Genomic DNA, 19,391 nt, shown 5'->3' with positions numbered 1-19,391 from the left:
ACTGACACTGGAGACAATCCTCTGGAGAAGATATCCTGGTTGTCATGGAGCGAGAGAACAGGTCACGAGTTCATCATTGAACCACACACACACACACATACAGACAAAATGACAAATAAGCACAGGTAGTTTAGAGTCACCGTTTTGTGTTGGATCTTCTTGGATGGGAAGATTCCATGCAGATAGAGCACACATGAAATTCAAACCCAGAACCTCCTCGCTGCGAGGTGACAGCACTAAACCGCCACAATGCCGAGCCACCCCCGCAGAATTATATCATACTTTAAATGAACCTGCTAACAACTCCTCCAGCAGCTAAATTAAATTACAAGCTGTATGTTAATCAAGCAGATTAGATTAAAGGCATTTCATTAAGCGAGTAATGCAACACCACACTTTTGATAAACATTTGATTACATTGTTCTCGCAGAACACTCCATTTATCCTCTTAAGAATGGGCCAGTGAATGCTGCACCTTGCTGGGTTTTTAAAAAATTTTTTTAACATCACTCTATCTGAGACCTGTTTGGTATGGATGGGATTGGCTGACTCATTTTCACACGTTCACAAAAAGAGGGTATCCCTGTTTCAGGGGGAGACCGTCAGAGAGAGGAAGTCTAAAAATCAAGGTTTTCTAGGCTGCTGCTTCGTCTGATCTGCCCTTTGAGTGACCTGAAACCTCCAGATATTATTCAAAGTGAGAGGTCATTGACCTGTTGTCCTTCCTCACCTCCTCTTAGTCAACCATGTGATCCTTCTGGGAGCGCAACGCATTAAACAAAGTGAATATTGAAACGAATGACAGATTCCCGGGTCTGTGGCAGGTCACCATGTCAGTGGGGGGGCACGCTTTCTTTGCTTCTGCTATTTGTTTTCGTCCTTTCAATTTTTTTAAACGCCATACATGGACTTCCTGTCAGGCCCGTGGGAGAAGGGCCAACTCCAGCGGACTAAATGAAGGACTGATTTGTATTTTAGTCCTCAGGACACACTCTGAGGCAGTCCAATCTTTAGTGAATTGGGACTGACTCTTCTTGCCCTTCTTCTTCTGTGGGCGGCAAATCATGAGAGGAAAGAGAGAGAGAAAGATAATTTGATTTCAACAAGCTCAGTCCTGAGCACTGGGCTTGCTTCAAATCTCTCTCTCTCTCTCTCTCTCTCTCTCTCTCTCTCTCTCTCTCTCTCTCTCTCTCTCTCTCTTTCTGTGTGTGTGTGTGTTTTAAAAAAACAACCCATGCTGTGATGTGTGCGATCCGTGGGTGTTTGTACTACACACTGGTCAGGATGGAGGGTAAATGTTGTGTTTCATGAGTAGTGGTGAAATACATTGTGTGTGTGTGTGAGGGGTGTGTGTGTGTGTGTGTGTGTGCGTGTGTGTGTGTGTGTGTGTGTGTGTGTGTGTGTGTGTGTAGGTATTTATGAGTGGGCCGTGCACAGGTTACTGTCTGATCTGTAGCCCATATGGATTGCAATATCTGTTTTCATATCAGCTGGAGGCCAGGGGGATTGCCATTGTGCTGATATTATTTTCATTCTTTTCACATATTAGAGGGAGTCCATATTCTACCTCCTTATTTATATGCGAACGACACTCTGAATGCCTCATCTTCTCGCTGGTTCAGTGAGCATCTAACATATTCTGCAGCTCTGTGTTTTCAGCTGAAGGCTATCTTGCATCCAGTCCAGCCTATGGAAGGCCATTCCATGTGGATGTGCTCTCACAATGCACTATCAATCCCGAGAGGTGGTGAGGAGTCACACTTGTGATCCCGCTTATAATAGAAATGTCCCCAGGTCCACTTTATTAATTTGAAACATGTTATTTGCCATCCTAATGACATCACAGGGAAAATGATGTGACTTTATAGAAAGTCTTCTGTTTGTCAGGCTCCAATGGAACCAGTGTAACAACTTAAAGTGTCTCAAGGAGGCAGACGACGCGGTCACAGAGGAGCTGGTCAAGACCTCATCTAGTATTTCAAAAAGATCAATCCGACTCGGAGCTGCTGGCAAAATTGTTTCAGCCAAGGTTCAGAGAAACTTCTATTGTGTTACTGTAATTGATACCCTTTCTTCTGGAAATGACGCACGCCCAACAGTCACCAGTTGAGGAATGGATAGCACACAAAAGGGAATCTGGGGACATGATTATTTGGAGAATTATTGTTATTGTGACTGTTTCGCTCATCTATTTCCGTCTCTATGTTTTATTGCACAAAATGGCAGTCTTAGGAGCAATCAGCTCTCCCCAAAGGGTGTCAGTCGGCCTCCTCTTCCCACCCCCGGTGTCTTTTGTCAGTCCTTTTGTCTGAGGATGTTAATATGAGCGAATCAGTCATCAGGTCCCATACCCGATACTTGGTGGGATGTTCCTACACAAAAATGAATGACTGACACGAAATGAGTAACGACTCATCCCACAATTCTGTTGCTATGGTTACTTGTTTTGTGAATTTGTGGAATATATTTCATTTACCCCCCCCCCCCCCCCCCAAAAAAAAGGCAGAGCCTACAGGCTACTTCTGGCCTGACTGCTTGTTTTGTCATAGCGTATTCCAGCGGATGTGCAGCTTGACTTCATGTGTAAAGATGGAATAGTGAATACGAACACACCTCTGCTGAAGAGCTACAGTCTGCTGATAGACTGATCACAGAGGCAAGTTTTCTGTTCAGTATTTTGAAATTATTTCAAACCTAACCCCCCCCATCTCCATTCCCACCCACCACCTCATATATTCTTTACACCTTTTTTCCTCGAGCTGAGAACCAGAGTTGATTTGTAAGCAAGAGCTGCTTTTTTGCCTGCCTGACTGGCTGACTGCCATAATAATTTAGCTCATAATGAGGTACAGCTCCACTTACAGATACATTTTGTTGCCCATCATAAATTTTTCCACTATAGAAACTAAAAAGTCTCACAAAGATCGTATTCAGAAATTTCCCAACCCGAGCTTTAATAGTGTTAAGTAACAAACCTCTTATCTTGTTTATGTGGTGGAACCATCTGTTTAAGCTACAGATTGCACTCCTCTGTGAATACATCGCGCTTTTCCACCAGTCTCGGTGCTAATTAGTGTCTGGAGGCAGTTCATGCGCTGGAACGATGCTCGCCATTGGTTGGCTCAGGCAGATTCTAGAGACCTCAGGTAAAATACCTCTGAGATCTGTTGGTAGTGACACCAAACAGGTTGTATGCTTGCAGGGAAGCTCGAGCTTTAATGCATGGCGCTTCATTTGGGTTTTGTTAGGCTGAAATGCTCAGGCCACTGGTAGCCACATTTAGCACATTTGCGTTGTTTCATAAATTGACTGCAAACCTTGGCTTCCTTTCAGTTTAATTAATTTTGCAGCGGATCTCTATAAAGTGTCAATGCACTCATTTGTTTTTAGCAAATGTGGATGGGTTATCCTGATTGTATCACACATCCACTTGTTACCCACAAACATATCTGGTGCCACTTCTCCTCTTACGCCCTGTCCTCATTTCCTTTTCGTGTAATGGTCGTGTCCATTTTGACTGTCATATTCATTTCTGACACTGTTTATCGTAATGGTTTTTCCTGCATCTCCCAAGATGTCCCATGTAGTTGTGATAAGACCTATTCCATCCGTTTTTATTCTCTTTCCTACTGTAATATTATTTGAATCAGGTTGTTGTGCACAAATAAATCAGCATCTGATTGCTGCAATTCTTTCTTCGTGATAGTCTCAGTGCTTCCATTCACACCAATGTAAACAGGGTGCATTGATTACATCTGTATTTCTGTTCTCCTTGTGTCTCTATTGTGCAGCCCATTTCATTCATTCCCCGCATTTTCTGATATTGTCTCTGATAGGCGCGTTCTTTCTTACAGCTACAACAAGCACACAGTTTCTCTATCTCATATCTGTCATTTCAACCCACTCTCGCTTTGCCCTCCGCTGAGATCATCAGCTGCTTGCAGGATCTCTCCCCCCTTAAAGCCAATTCTGAATCTCAAACATTCATATCCCCAATCGGTGGAATGGACTGCCCATCATTGACAGTGTGCAGAGCCTCATCTTCTTTTTTATTCTCCTCCTTGAGGTATTTTTGTACTGTAAAATGTTATTTTTCATTCTTCACACTCTCTACTGCTGTCGCTTGAAAATCACACACTTGAAGTCTTGAGTAGACACAAATGCAAAAAGGGAGCTCAAACAGATCTGTGCTGTCAAAGACAAGCTATTTGAAAGGGGGGGAAAATGCTAAAAGATTAATATATGAGATGAAAATTCACAATGAAAACAGTCTTGTGTGAATTTACAATTAACTTTTCATTTATTTGTCTTCTGACACATATTAATTTTTAAAAAAAATCAGTAGTAGTGATAATTTATTCTTCAAGGCTATAGACGGAAGAGGAATCAAAAGCAAAACCTTTTAAGCATAATTGAGTCACTCAATTCAAGTCACGAAGAAAGGTTTTTGTTGCTGAGACTCTGGAGAATTTAATGTCAAAATGTGTGCTGTGTTAAAGTTCAAAATAAAGGGCTGTCTTCTCTCAGCAAACAGCACTGCGTTGGGATTTTCTAATGTGGACAAGGATATCGAGTCTGTGTTGCCTCCCAGCAGGCGAGACATCTGACCATAATTCATAAACAGCTGGCCGCCTGTGAAGCTCTGGCGTGGAGTGACCCCGTCGAGAAGACGGCCCTTTAATCCACTGGTGGAGATCTGTCTGAGTGACAAGCTCAGCTATGCGTTAGCATGTCACACACATGGTGGAGCAGAAAGACCCAGTAGCATACAGCTGTCAAGCAGAGTCGTTTTATGTCAGTCTAATCCGAGGTACGTCAGGGGACTGCACAGAGAGGCTTGTTCTTATCGGGAACTCACAACAAATCGGGGGCAGAAACACCAAGATGTTTGTCTGGATGTTCTTTCAGCCCTCTGTCGAAAGCCACAAGGCATCTGAAGGGTCACTTCCCGATCAGTCTAAGGAGAATTTCCTGTCCAAAAATCACTATCAGAATGTAATCTCCACCGGATGATAGTGAAAGGATGCTGTAGCAGATAGCTGATCATGGGTTTCCACAGCTTGACTCATTTTTATTACACTCACAAAATGACCTTTAATAATAATGATCTCTCTCTTGGGGCGGCAGAGGCTCAAAGTCTCGGACTGGGGATTGGTGCCAGTTCACCTTCTGAGCCCTGCTGAGGTGCCCTTGAGCAAGGCACCGACCCCTTTAATAAGTTGCTTATTGGGAGTGCAACATGAAGGAGCTGCATCTCATCTGCATGCTTACAGGCCCCCCCAGTGTGTGTGTGTATGTATGTATGTGTGTGTGTGTGTGTGTGTCACGGCCCTGTACATATACACAAATAATTCCCCTTCAGGGATTGATAAAGTTGATTTAATCTTTATCTGTAAATTCAACAATTTACAGATGTGAGTTTGTTGATAAGACAGAGCTAATACATACAGGTAGTCCTCAACTTATGACGGTTTGACTTGCGGACATTCGGAGATACGAACACTCGCAGCCATCAGACTATTGTCTTGCAGTTCCGCTGTCTGCCACAACCTCCACGGGGGGCAGCACCGCTGTGTTCACACAACTCCAACACTCTTTTTTTTTTTATTTTTTAAATTTCATATATTGATTATAATTCCCGCAGGGAAATTAGTAGCACATTAGTTAGTTCAAATCAAATCATGCATATATACAGTATGTGTGTACAGGCCCTGAACACAAACACACACACATGGGGCTTGTACGCATGCAGAGGAGGTAGAGTGGCGGGCAGCTCCTTTATTGGTGCGCCCCAAATGAGCAACTTGTAAGGGGGATGGCACCTTGCTTAAGGGCACCTCGCTTAAGGGCACCTCGGCAGTGCTCTGGTGAGCTGACAGTGGGAGGTGTCAGCTTATTTCCGGGTGTTCTTTTTGGGTGGGAGCGGGAATCGCCGATCTTTGAAACATTGGACGACCCGCTCTACCACGGGCTCTACCACTGAGCCACTGCCGCCCTTCATTTCACCTCTTGTTGTTTGTTGTGGTCTGTGTGCATCTCAGCACGGCAGGCTTTGTACTTTACTATTTATCATGGATGATGAAGCAAAGGCTAGTGAAGATAGTGGTCATGGTGACCATCTCTATGATGACAACTATGACTCTGACCGACAATAACTCCTCCCTCCTCCTCCTCCTCTTTCACTTTACAGGTAAACTACATGCTGAAGTACCGTAGAGTGGCTGGAAAGAGGTAAACAGTGGGGATCCATGTATCTGTATCACAGAAAAACATGATAAAAATAAGTTCCCTGACCAGTAGCCCTGCTGTCAGTCACAACCCAACTTCACTGCACAACTGGTGTGAATCTGCGCTTTATAAATAACGTTGACTTGACAAATTGACTGTTGCTGTTGGATGGGCTTGAAAACTGTTAAAGAGTTTTTTGAAGTGTTTTATTCTTCTCATCCTCAAGGATTAAATTATAAAGAGCAACAGTTTACTGTAAACTAATCTACATTCAAATCAATCGCGTGAGTCATGAGTGAAGCTTAGGAATAAATATTTGAACTATATGTACACATTTAGTATGATTACATGTTTTTATTAGTACTGTTAGGCGATTAAAAAAATAAATAATTACAGGATTTGTAATGAATTAATCTAATTAATCGCATTTTAATCTCATACCTGCTAAAGACCCCCAAATAAAGAATTTGAATTTTAGGACATTACAAAATTGTGGTGCATGACTAATCAATAGAATGCACCAAAAAGAGAAGATTTGAAATCCACATTTTTATTGGTTGAGTGTGCTTTATAAATGAAATTCAAAAGAAAAAAGGCCAAGCACATCAGCAAACCAATTAGCCCAGGTGCATTTCTCAAAAATGCAATAAAAATACAGTTAAATAAAATAAATAAAATTCAGAAATAAAATAAGGCTGAGTCTCAAATAGGCACATAAGCAGATTCTCAATCAAAATGAATACTAAAGCTGACTCAATACAGCAATTCCAAATGAATAGTATAACATGCCTCTAAATAAGGCAACTAAAGATGCCAACAGGCTTTTTAAAAGGGTAAGCTAACGTTCAACTATGTGTCCTTGACATGTTTTGCATTTAAATGATACGTTAGGCTGGAGGTGCTTCGGTGATATGAAAATTCTCTTTTACAAAACGTACAAATAATAATAATAATAATAACAATAATGATAATAATAATGGATTCGATTTATATAGTGCTTTTCTGGACACTCAAAAACGCTTTACATCGGATCCATTATTCATTCACTCCTCAATCATACTTGGTGATGGTAAACTACGTGTCTAGCCACAGGGCAGTTAATGTTAAGTTAACGTTAAGTCGATTGAATTGATGTGAACTTGATTATTTTTCTAGTTTCTCCTCAAATTCTCTGTTTATTTCTTGTCTTTCAGCTCTATCTTTTTGTTACCGTGTACATCTGAGAAGTAATATAATAGAAATGGTTTTACTTTACCTTTCCTGGTCAGATTCCGCTCCATTGTTATTGTGTGATTCAAATGTGAAATAATATACGGACTTGCTAAATGTGTCGCTAAATATTTCATACATCATAATTTTGTAAGCAGAAAACCGTTTCACCCAATCAGTCATTTTAGCTGCTGAAGGATGAAAATGGAGCATCTCTTTCGCAGCAGAGAAAAATATTTTATTATAGACATCCTGCAAAGTACATACGTATTGTTGATAAAAGCTACTCAGGTCTACTGTACAGATGTTTTTTGTCTTTTTAAAACTAATACATTATAGAGCAAAAATTTAGACACAATGGACAAATAGAATGCATAGGAATGTTTTTAAAATTTAAAATATCTTTCATTTTTTATATTTTTTGGAAGTTTTTGATAAATCACCTGGAACGATTTTAAATCGAGAGGCCTCGTCAAAAGCTAAATAGTGGACTTTCTTGCCCTTGTAACAATTATTGGTGTTATTTAAAGTAGTAGTTTAGTGTCATACAGTCAATAGCCCCATTCATCAGCTGTATCAATCAACATGATATCAAGAATATTATATTAAGAACTCCTAAAGACAAGCGACAGATAATCATCACTTCAATAACCAATAGAAAGGTCGGTCAGTGAGTGAAACTTCAAGAACTTTGCATTTATACCAAAACACAGATGTAAAAACCATCAAATGCTGTGATGAAATGGCTCACATGAAGACCTCCCCAGGAAAGGAAGACCAGGATTTAACCGTCACTCCAGAGGATGAGTTCATTAGAGTTACCAGCCCCAGAAACAGCACCTCACATTAAAGTCTCCATTAATATTTCAGTTCAAGTAGGAGACAGATCTCAACATCAGCTGTTCTGAGGAGACTTTGTGAATCCAGCCTTCAAGGACAAATTGCTACAAAGACACCACAGCTGTGGGAGCGGTAATAAGAAGGGAACTGTGAAAAAAAAACAAAAAAACACACGAGGAATGGAAGGTAAACCACAGAAAATCAGAAAACTGATCTGATGAGCTGAATTTTTTCAAACTGTCTCATCTTATGAGAGCCAGAGACGGGAACTGATGGTGTCTGCATATGTGGCTCCCAATGAGAAGCACGGAGGAGGTGTGATGGTGGGGAGTAGCTTTGCATGTGACACTATTGGCAGTTAATTCAAGGCACACTTAAGCAGCATTGCGACCACAGCATTTTGCATGCTATCCCATCTGGTTTGTGCTTAGCGGGGATGATCATTAATTTTTTGGCAGGATAATGACCCAAAACACACTTCCAGACTATGTAAGAGATATTTAAGCAAGGAGACTGAAGGAGTGCTGCCTCAGCTGACCTGACCCGAAATATAGACCTCCAACAGAGTGACAAGAGTGGGTAGAGCTGTCACCAAAGTAAAAGGTGGTACTTTAGGGAGTTTAAACTATAAAACATTTTGCTTTGTTTGCACTTTTCTGCTTATTACATAATTCCGTATGAGTTAATGGATTTTATTTCAAATTTAATGTCTCATGCTGTCAAATAAATACAGTGGAATGAAAAGTCAAATTATTTCCTCTGATAGCTCGTAAAGCAGAATAAAGTTTTGAGCTAAACTAAATGGAAAGATATAGTAAACTTGGGAAGCCTGTAATTCCTTAACTACTTCAAATTGCTCTCGTCTTTTCTATCCCTATGACTATAAATTTTCCATTTCCAGAACATATGAATAGACTGAGTTTTAAATATTATCAACTATTGAATTGCAAAAACCGTGCATATAGTGCTCAGTGCATATGTGCTTATCTAGTGGAGTTTATTATGTGTTTCTCTCTCAGGACAAAATCTTCTTTTTTTTTTATTTCCTCTGAGGGAGGATGATTCAGAGAACCCTGGAAATAAAACAGATGTATTAGATTTATGTGAGAAATATATATAAATATAAAAAATAGTGCTGGCAGTCTGTGCAGCTACAACAAGGTTACTGGGAATGCTTAAGAATTTATCATAATGCATAAAGCAGCTTATGATTTACAGCCAACCAGTGTGGTTGCGTACAGTCTGAGGCACACAAGCACCTCCATTCAGGCTCCTGACCTCTGCCGGATCAATGCGTGAACATAACGTGTCTTGTCAGAGCAGCGAGCCCGCAACTCGTAGGTCATATTCATGTTTACAAAATGTCAACGTTGAGGCCGCTGGAAGGCAGAGAGGGGAAAAAAAGCACAGCCCAAGGGTTCGGAATAGTTTCGCTTGACAATATACGTTTGAGTTAATGCTCGTGTTTTTTAAACTCGCATGTGTTATTTGTCCTCAGGCAAAGACCACAGCAGGAGGTTATAAGAAACATCCTCAGTTATAAACTCTTCCTGGACAGGATTTGAAATGATGCTGATTCAGCCTGGGAGTTTATTTTACACCCAACAAAGACAAAGTAATTAACTCTATTACTATTATGGCTGTAGCTCAAGATCTTTCTTGCTGTCTTTCATACAGACTCTGTCCTTTTTGTTGAGTCCGTATCAGGGGGCTTATTGGGTTATTGCTTGTGTGGATTAGGGATTTGGGTGGGAGATGCTTCCTGAATGGAAATCTGGAATTCATTTTCCTCTCACCCCTTTAACCTTTTCTCTGGAGGTCCTGTTTTTGTCGTGTGCCTATTTGAAGAATTTGAACAGTGCCATTCACAGCACTGACAGTGCCAAGCAGATAACTCAAAGTCTCCCAGAGCAAGAGCACCAAATCTACATGCGTGTTTACATCAGACACACGCAGGAATATGAACAACGACAGCTGAATCCATCCAAGAATTGTCATCCTGAGCCCGAGATTGCATGTCAGAGAATTGCAGTGGTGTATCTCGGTTTGATCGCACCAGAAGAGGAAGAAGCTGGATGCTTCTCCTCACATAGTGACTGGATAGAAATCTGTGTGTGTGTGTGTGTGTGTGTGCGTGCGTGCGTGCACGTGTGTGTGTTTGCATCAACCGGTCGATATGGGAGTTACTGACACTGAGGATGGAGTGCAAAAATAAAGAGAGCTGAAAAGACTCATAGGTAATACATATGGCGAGCACTCATGTGTCCGGAGAATAAAAAATGTGTCAAGTTGTCTTCACAGATCACTGACAATTGTGTATTTTGTCATATTAAATTTGATGCGAGACCCGCCTGCGATTGGTTGTGTCTGTTGCCACTTACGGCCCCCTGTTGGAAGAACCAGGGAGGTTTTGTGCATGAAGGCTGGCCCCACTCCTTGAAGGGTGCTATAAATAGGGGGAGAGGAGCCTCAGGCTGTCAGTGTAATGAGATTAAACCAAACTAGCCTCAGCTCCCAGTATTTTATTGAGACACATTTCAGTTTACATCCCGTATCTCAGTATGTACACAGAATATATTGAGCGAGACTCCCCCTACGTGCTTCACCATCACAGGACATTATGACAACTTAATGTGAAGGACTTGTGTATATGTGTAATATCCTCATTTTGCCCCCCCCCCCCTCAGGGCAAGACACATCTCCTAAAGTTGTGATCATTAACATGGTAATGCCACCACAGCGTTGTGCCACTGGCTCTAAACGAATTCCCTGCTTTGCTTCCTAACTTCTCCCAGCAGTTCTCACATTATGCATTTGAGGTCCTTGTGCTGCTGCCAGCTGATCAGCGAGACAGTGACCGCAATGCACAAGGCTCGTGAAACACTAGTGTTCAATCCGGATCCGTGAAAGGCAGACGGGAGAGCCTCGCTGGCACGATGATCACGGTGAATGTCTGCGTGTGAGCATGTGCTCGTGTGAAGGAGGAAAAAGCGTCTGGGTGCATGCGGAGTGAGAGACTTCCATTCTGTTAGGGCATACTGCTGATTCTCAGAGCTCATATTCTCAGGCTCTGATGGTTCAGAATGGTCTGTTAGGCTCAGACTGCCTTTTCTACTACACCACTCAGGCATCATTACCCAATCACAGCTTCTTCCTCCATCATTTTGCCATCAGTTAGGGAGCTCTTGCCTCCCCCAGGTTCAATCAGTTTCTCTGCTGATAAACATATTTGTTATTCGTCTCCTGCCTCTCTTCCTTTTAGGAGGGAGCATAACATTATCAGCATCTGTACGTCTAAAACTCATCACGAGAGCACATTCATTACGGGTCATTGTGAGGGAAAGACAAATGGAGTGGGGGATGAAAAAAGACAGCAGGAGCATTTATAACAGCTTTTATGTGGCAGCATCTCCGGGCGCCTTCGGCCAAGTATACATAGCAGACTGAACGGGTGAGAACAGGTGACAAAATAAAGTCAGGCAGTTCGAGATGCTGCCGTGACATGATGGAGGGGAAGTGAAGCGAAGACAAAGAGAAACGTCTTTGAAACGGGGAATATTTTTGGAATCTAAATTTTGTGTCCTTAAAATAAAGAGAGAATACGAAGGCGGAGTGGGGGGTGGGGGGGGGGCAGTGAATGACACAGACTGACTCATCTGACAAACATGTCACAAGAGGTAGTTTCAGGACAAATGAATCTGCACACATGATCCTGTTTTTTCTTCACTAATAATGTCTAACTGCTATCTGGGGCGATCTCACCAACGTCTTTATTGTCCTCTTGCTAATATGATCCCTGCCTGACACTTACTGTAACTTTGCCATAATTGGAATACAGTTTTGCTTACTGTTCTAAGCGCCATTTGAATGTAGTAGTTTTTTTTTTCTCCAGAAATATGATTTTACTGCATCTTTCCTGTCATCAGTTTTGTTTTTTTTTGTGGTCTTCCTGTGTTTATTTATTCTGAGCACAATAATAATAGAACAAGCTTTTCATAGACATGTCGAGCAGCATCCTTTTTGCGTTCCTTTCAAATCTCTGTAGATCCCTTCCTCTGCTCCGAAGGTTAAGGAGCTCCAGGACCTCATGCTGTCGCCCCAATTTGAAGATATTTTCACTCCATTTTCTCCGTCTTTGGGTGAAATCGGCTGCTTTTCAATTTTCCTGTCATCAAAAAATGGCACGCTCCCATTCCATCCTAACACCTTGACGTCTCATGCATTTATGCAGAATTGCAACAACAGCGATACCTCATTATGCCTTTGTATGGTTCATACAGAACGTTGAGGTGCAACAAAGGCTCAACTGTAAAATGTGCTATTGACTGCGTCGCAGCAGGCAACAGTTTTCAGGAGACTATTCTTCCAAGAAAAACAAGTGCAACGCCAAATACCCAAAAAGACAATATGTTTCTGTTGAAGTGACAAAGCCCCTAGCTGCTGTAGCAATTATGGAAGTAATCTGTTTGGAGCAGCTTAAACATAACATATTCTGGGAAACACTGCTCATGTTATAACAAAGGGGGAACAAAAACATTGTCTCTCAGGTGTTTGTCGCGACTGAAAAAGAAAAAAAACAACAACAACCAAAAATAGAGCAAATACGGGCCCCCCATTTGACATGCTAACAGCTAATATGTTCTCACATTAACATTAGAGAGGATAATTATGTTAATGTTGTGTTCACAGCTTCCTCCCGCTGATCCCAAGTGGTTAAAAAAAAACCCCCCAAAAAACAAGCTATTTTTAAGAGGTTAATGGAAAATAAATAAATAAATAAATAAATATGTGCTCTGCTTTTTTTTCTGCTTCTTATCTGGTGATGGGTTCACAGCGGCAGCAGCTAAAGAATGAATTCCAGATGTCCCAGTAATGTTTCCAGGCGCTCCCGAGAGAGGCTGAGGTGTTACCAATCAAGATGAAATACACAATCTCCTCAGCAGGTTCTGGGTTTACCGTAGTGTCTGCTCTTATTTGGATCGGCCAGGACAACAACAATAAAACAACCTGAAAAAACTCAGCCCAATCTCTTTGATACAATTAGCAATGGTTCTACTCCTAGCTCCCATTTTTGGGGATCTCCTCCCTTCATCGAGGAGATCTCATTACCCGAAGCTCATGATCAAATGAGGGCATTTCTTCCAGGGAAATCAGTTTTGCTTCACACTGCAGCTTTTTCCCTCTGTTTCATCAACAGGAGCTTACTCACTACTGCACTATATTTTTAAAACCAGCTGCACTTTGATGGGATTGAATTTGAAGGACAATACATCAAACTGAACAAGAGGGAAATAATCACTGTTGCACTCTCTCTTGTTCATCCACATCGTGAATGCATTACAGGACAAATCAGAGCATGGAGCCAAATGGACTATTTCAGTGTGCTCAAATCAACCTTGTACTCTTCCTCACTCAGCTGCATCCTACCCAGCATTTGTTTTTGCACCACATTATATCGGTAATTATCTATCATTTTAGGGGTAATGAGCAGGCAGCCATCTTTGTACCGGACAAATGTAGGACAATTTGGACGCCAAGACTGCTTATTAGTCTGAAACTCACTGCTGGATTGGATTAAATGTGACAGAATGTTTAAATTACAGGAGGAATGGAGAGATTTTCAAATCATTACGTGTAAAAAGATAGATAGATAGATAGATAGATAGATAGATAGATAGATAGATAGATAGATAGATAGATAGATAGTTAGATAGATAGATAGATAGATAGATAGATAGATAGATAGATAGATAGATAGATAGATAGATAGATAGATAGACAGACAGACAGACAGACAGACAGACAGACAGACAGACAGACAGACAGACAGACAGACAGACAGACAGACAGACAGACAGACAGACAGACAGACAGACAGACAGACAGACAGATAGATAGATAGATAGATAGATAGATAGATAGATAGATAGATAGATAGATAGATAGATAGATACTGTGTAAAAAGTAAGAAAGATGGAAAGGATAGTGAGATAGTGAGGAGGTACAGAGCCACAGTGACACAAAGGTATCTCTGGATGACTCACACTCTCTCTCTCCATCTTTCTCTCCCTCTCTCTCTCTCTCTCCCTCTCTCTCTCTCTCTCTCTCTCTCTCTCTCTCTCTCTCCATCTCTCTCTAGTCTGGATTAAAATAAAAGAACCCCAGCCTGCAGAGAGAGAGAGTTACGTACTCCATCTGATAGATAGGGTGATGCGCTAAAAATACCACTTCTTGTGTGGGTTTGGGCTCAGGTTGAGGGGGGGGGGGGTGCAGGTTGGGGAGGGAGGTTTATGGATTTTGTTGTATAGTAGAGACGCCAACATCACTGCTTTCCAACGTCCAGCTCGATCATATTCCCATCTTCTCTCTGCCTGTGTCTCCTCTCATCATCTCTGCTGCACAATGAGCACTAATTGGGTTTTTATACGAGGACTCCAGTCATATCTTTGCATCAATTCCTTTCGAGGAATTCTGGTCTGTTCAATTAAAATCTACTTCATTAACCAGAATTCAGTTGGATGCTTCTTTTACTGGGTTGACTCATGTGGCTTCAGTTTGTCGCATAACCCTCTGCCAGTTTTATCAACTCTTTGAGAAACGCCATTAGACATCAAAGCTAATCAATATCATTGTATTGCATTCACTATTGTTGGACAGCTACTCACTGTGTCAAGAAGTTTGTCTCTCAACTCGTAAATTTTTCCGGATGCGGGTGGCAGGAAACCAAACAGAGCACCAATTGAACATGTTTCTCCATCTGTCATCTCACAGGATGGTTCTCTGTGTCGGCCGATCCATCTGTTTAGCACAGCTTCACCCTCCATAGCAGCAGAGAGGAGGAGAAACAGAGGAGAACTTCCCAAAACACAAACCGACAACCTGCTTTTAAAGAGGAACAATTCTAGTTAAGCAGGCGACTCTAAGGTGATGTTTGGGAATCGAAATTCTGCTTGTAAAGTGAGCAGGAGTGTTGGGAGTCGTGATCTTAAATACTTAACTTTTGCATAGAAAGCCCTCTGGGGAGCACGGGGGGGGGTTACATTAAAATAAGGAAAGGAGCTTCACAGAGCGGGGACGATGAAGACTGAGCAGAGGAAGAAGAGGCAGGATTAACTTGCTGTAGCTGCTGTGGACCCCCAATCTCAGCTGTAACTGATTATTTCTTTCATCGGGCCAGACCTAGAAAAGGAGGGAGACGGTCAGAAAGACTGATGGATAAAGACACAAAAAGAATGAGATAGAAAATAACGACCTTCGCGGGCCTTGTTGCCCCAGTTTCTAACAACAGCAAAATATTATTTATTGTACAAAGAGAGCTTTTTAATTTATTTAGCTGCGCTCCAAGACCGTGGTCTTAACATTGAAGCGGTGACTCCATGGATGTTTGTGGGAGTGTTTCGCAATTTTGGGATTGTGAAACACTCATACGAGGCAACCAAAGAATTTGTATCTCTAAATAAAGGAAAAGTCTTGATTGTCCATGTCAGTCCTGTGAGTTCATCTCAGAGTGTGTTCAACTTCCTGATAACCAGACTGTAGGATGTAAAGGCTGCAGTTTAGCCCAAGAAAGACCGCAAGAAGTTTGCATTTACATGTGAAATATAAATCCTGTTCATCTGCATTATTTCCTATCCTGTAAAATTTAGGGAGTATGATTAATTAATACTGACGTAAGCACCCAAATATTAAAGCTTGAGGGATTTGGGGATTCTGGATGCACAAGCTGCTCAATGTACAATACTACAGAATATGTGAATGTCCTCCATCATACCTCCAGTTTTTGTTGCATTTAAACGTGAGGTACAGCAGCTGTGTGCTGTGCAGCCGGTCATGTCACAGAATTACATCCGAACTGAGTTAAAAGTTGAGCAACCAGTGAAGCAGACGCTGACAGAATTGTCAATGTCGCTTTCCACCTGAGGAGAGACTCCTGTGACTTCTCAGGAGTTCAGAGATGTGTTGATGGTGATGGAAAGTGATGGATGCCTCTGGTGGGTCTTGAAGAGTGCAAGGCAATCCACAGCGCAGCAGAGCCCGGATTCGTCAGGTGAAAGGAAACATTATACTAAAGGCCATGTGTATCCAATATGAACTACTTGATCCATGTGGAATTTATTTTGTACAGTGCATTAATAGATTATGAGGGCTGGCAGCTGCTGTCCTCTAACAATGTGGAGGCTGATTATCCCATCTGGAGGAGACCATAAAATAATCCCTTTCCTGTTACATTTTTACAGGTGTGAAATCGCGGACAATCCCTTCAGGTTCTTCCTGAAAGCCATGCGTTCCGCCCTTTGAAAGGCTGAGGCCAGTTCTCTGTGTCCGTCTAGAGTTGGATCGGTGATCCTGTGGGCAGTATAATCTTCTGTAATCCTCAACTGTGTGATCTGACCACCACGCAGCAGAGAGCTGGAAAGGGTGGAGGGACTACATCTGGAGCAGACAGCTGGGGGCGGGGGGAGGGTAAAAAAAAAAAAATCCTGAATAATTTCAACTAAAAATATGAATAAACACATAGAATGACTGTATATAGTATGCGTTAAATGGAAACATTTGTTCCACTCTGTAAGCCTTTATCTAAAACCCAAACTATAAAAAGCAGCAACTGGTGAGTCATTTCGACTGTCGAGCTACACTTGCTTTCCAGTTGCATCAGTCCGTTCAGTATTGATGGTCTTAAGATGGTAATACTCTGAAATATAAAGAGCACTTTTCTTGCAGGGACAGTCAATCCTGTATTAATAGAGTAATGTGGATTTTACTGCAGCTTTAGTGACTTATGATCTGAAAGGATGTGGGGTTGGGGCTGGAGGGGAGTTGAATTTTCATCTGGGTTAGCAGTGTTTTCGTTTTTATCTGAGAAAATAGTTGTGACTCATGTGAGATGCATGCATGAAGAGACGTGACGAGTTACGGCCGCTTTCAAACGGGAAAAAGGGAGGGCTTGTGGAGCGCTTCGACGCGGACGCGATGCATGTATGGAAATATGCTAATGAGACAGCCTGAGATCATTGGTGGTTAACATAATGTGATGAGTTTAATGAGTGTTCAGCAGTCAGGTTCCAAGAAGTCTCCAAGCCAGAATTTCTGATTCTAAGTCCTTCAATTCTCATTGTGATCATTTGAAATTTCATCTATTGGAACTGATTTAAAATAAAAGGCTTGTACCACGGAGGGCCGACATAAACAGTCATTTCCAACCCTTTATTCTGGCTCAGGTGTCCTGTTCTGCATTTTTTCCTCGTCCATATATGTATTTGCATTATCCTCTTTCCGGCTTTGCGAACCTCCAGTAGCCGGATGCTGTCTTTCCCCATTTGGCAACTCTTTTCCTTCCCCCCTCAGATTGACTGCTCCTTGTGCATCATGCTGTAAATGGGAAAAGGAAGCAGGCTTGAGCGAGCTTCTGTCTTTCTTTCTCTTTAATGATTGCCTGAGAGGCACTGAGGGCAAGCTGAGGCAAGCAGAAATGGCAATCCCAGCTCCGGACATGTCATTTGAGATGTGTCAGTTACGGGCATGTTGCCCTGAAAGCATGCCCCAGACTAAAAGTAGTCCTTAATGAACAGTCCTAACGTGCTTGATAGACCTGCGGTCGATTGGACCCCAGCGGTGGTGTACAGCTGTGATTACACCGTCACCAAGTCGCACCTTTTCCCAATTTGCAAGTCCCCTTCTCTTTTCTTCAGCTTCTCTCACTGCCACCCCCACGTTGGTAGCAATCAGCCAGGTGCTAAATGCCTGGGTGAGGCACAGCTCATGGGTAAGTGAGTTAGGGGGAGGGGGAGGGGGGGGGTTGAAATGGCACGTGGAAATAAGCATCTGTGCTAGCTTGGCAGAAGAGGAAATGGGGCAGGAAATAACTGTCATTCTCTGAGACGGAGAATACGGGCTCTGTGTCGTGGAGAGAGAGACAGTGATGGACTCAGACAGGTTAATCATTAACTTAGTGAACTGATGAGAAGGAATAGGGGGTTGAAGGGGGGGAGATTGATTTTGAGTGTTTTTTGAAGTTAAATAAACGAGGGTTGGATCATCCCCTCAGAGGCGACATTATTAATGGCGGCGTACAGCAGGATGGAGGAGAAAGAGAGCCAAGCCAACCAGACTGTGGGGAAAACGCTGATATGGCAGCAGCTATAGGAATTACTCATGATCATTGTTAATGAATAATCAATGGCAAAAGAGAGTCAATGGATGGGATGTATGCAAATCTCTTCTACACTCTCATATAGACTTATAGGTTTAATTAAACTAATCATTCCATTGACTCAGGGCTCCAAATGTCTTTGAAGCCTGCAGGGCTAATGACATAAAATCATGCTCCCCCTATTGTTGCAGAAATATTTGCAGAGAGGGGAGAAAATGAAGTCCTCTGGCTGAATAGACCAATTTTCCTGGTGTATTCTGCACACAAGGATGCATATTCCTAATTTAATGACCACACTAGTACTACAGTAATACCAGTGTACAGGATGTCTCTACCAAAATGCATTTCAGCTTGACGTTACACAGCTACTGCACATGAGATAAATGAGCTTTACATTTTACACATCAGTGACCAGATCTTTCATGCAAAATGAGTCACAGTGTTGTAAATGAGCATTAATATTGTCCGGCATTCTTGCACGATCTACTGTTCAGCATGTTTATTCATCTTCAAACTTTTTGCTGGCGGCTCTATTGTGATTTGTCCCCTTTATTTTATTCCCAAGACATTTATTCTGTTTGTTAAGCATGTTGTTTTTTAAGAAGTAGTGTTTGTTTCAATGACTACTATCCTCACCCTGTTCATCTGAAAAGTGTTGCTAGTCTAGAAACACTGTATTATTTTGCTAGGTTGGGATTAACAGGATAGATTAAAACTGGCTTTCATATGCGATGTAGGTTAATTCTGGATGTAGGACTGAAAATTACATTGAGCTTAAAGGGTTAAAATGAAGTGATTTGTTAATTGTGCATGAACATTAACATTATTTCTGCAAGGTTGTTGAAGGACAGTAATATCCTGTTTTTATTTAGCTCCTACAGTGTGATTACTGTCTGTCCTTGGAACTATAGAAGCACAAGTCATCAGCATAGCTTTGATGAAGAGTTATCAGCATCGCCATAAC

At 41.9% G+C, this 19,391-nt stretch overlaps 1 protein-coding gene across 1 annotated transcript in view; it reads left to right on the top strand.

Annotated features, from left to right (window-relative positions):
• pde4a (phosphodiesterase 4A, cAMP-specific) overlaps window positions 1-19,391 on the top strand; it is a 42,092-nt gene that overhangs the window by 1,834 nt on the left and 20,867 nt on the right. The window lies entirely within an intron of this gene.

The sequence above is a fragment of the Antennarius striatus genome, chromosome 16 (genome assembly GCF_040054535.1).
Source record: "Antennarius striatus isolate MH-2024 chromosome 16, ASM4005453v1, whole genome shotgun sequence".
Taxonomy (NCBI): Eukaryota; Metazoa; Chordata; class Actinopteri; order Lophiiformes; family Antennariidae; genus Antennarius; species Antennarius striatus.
The sequence above is the reverse complement of the archived record's forward strand: the minus strand, read 5'-3'. Positions and strand labels throughout refer to the sequence as shown.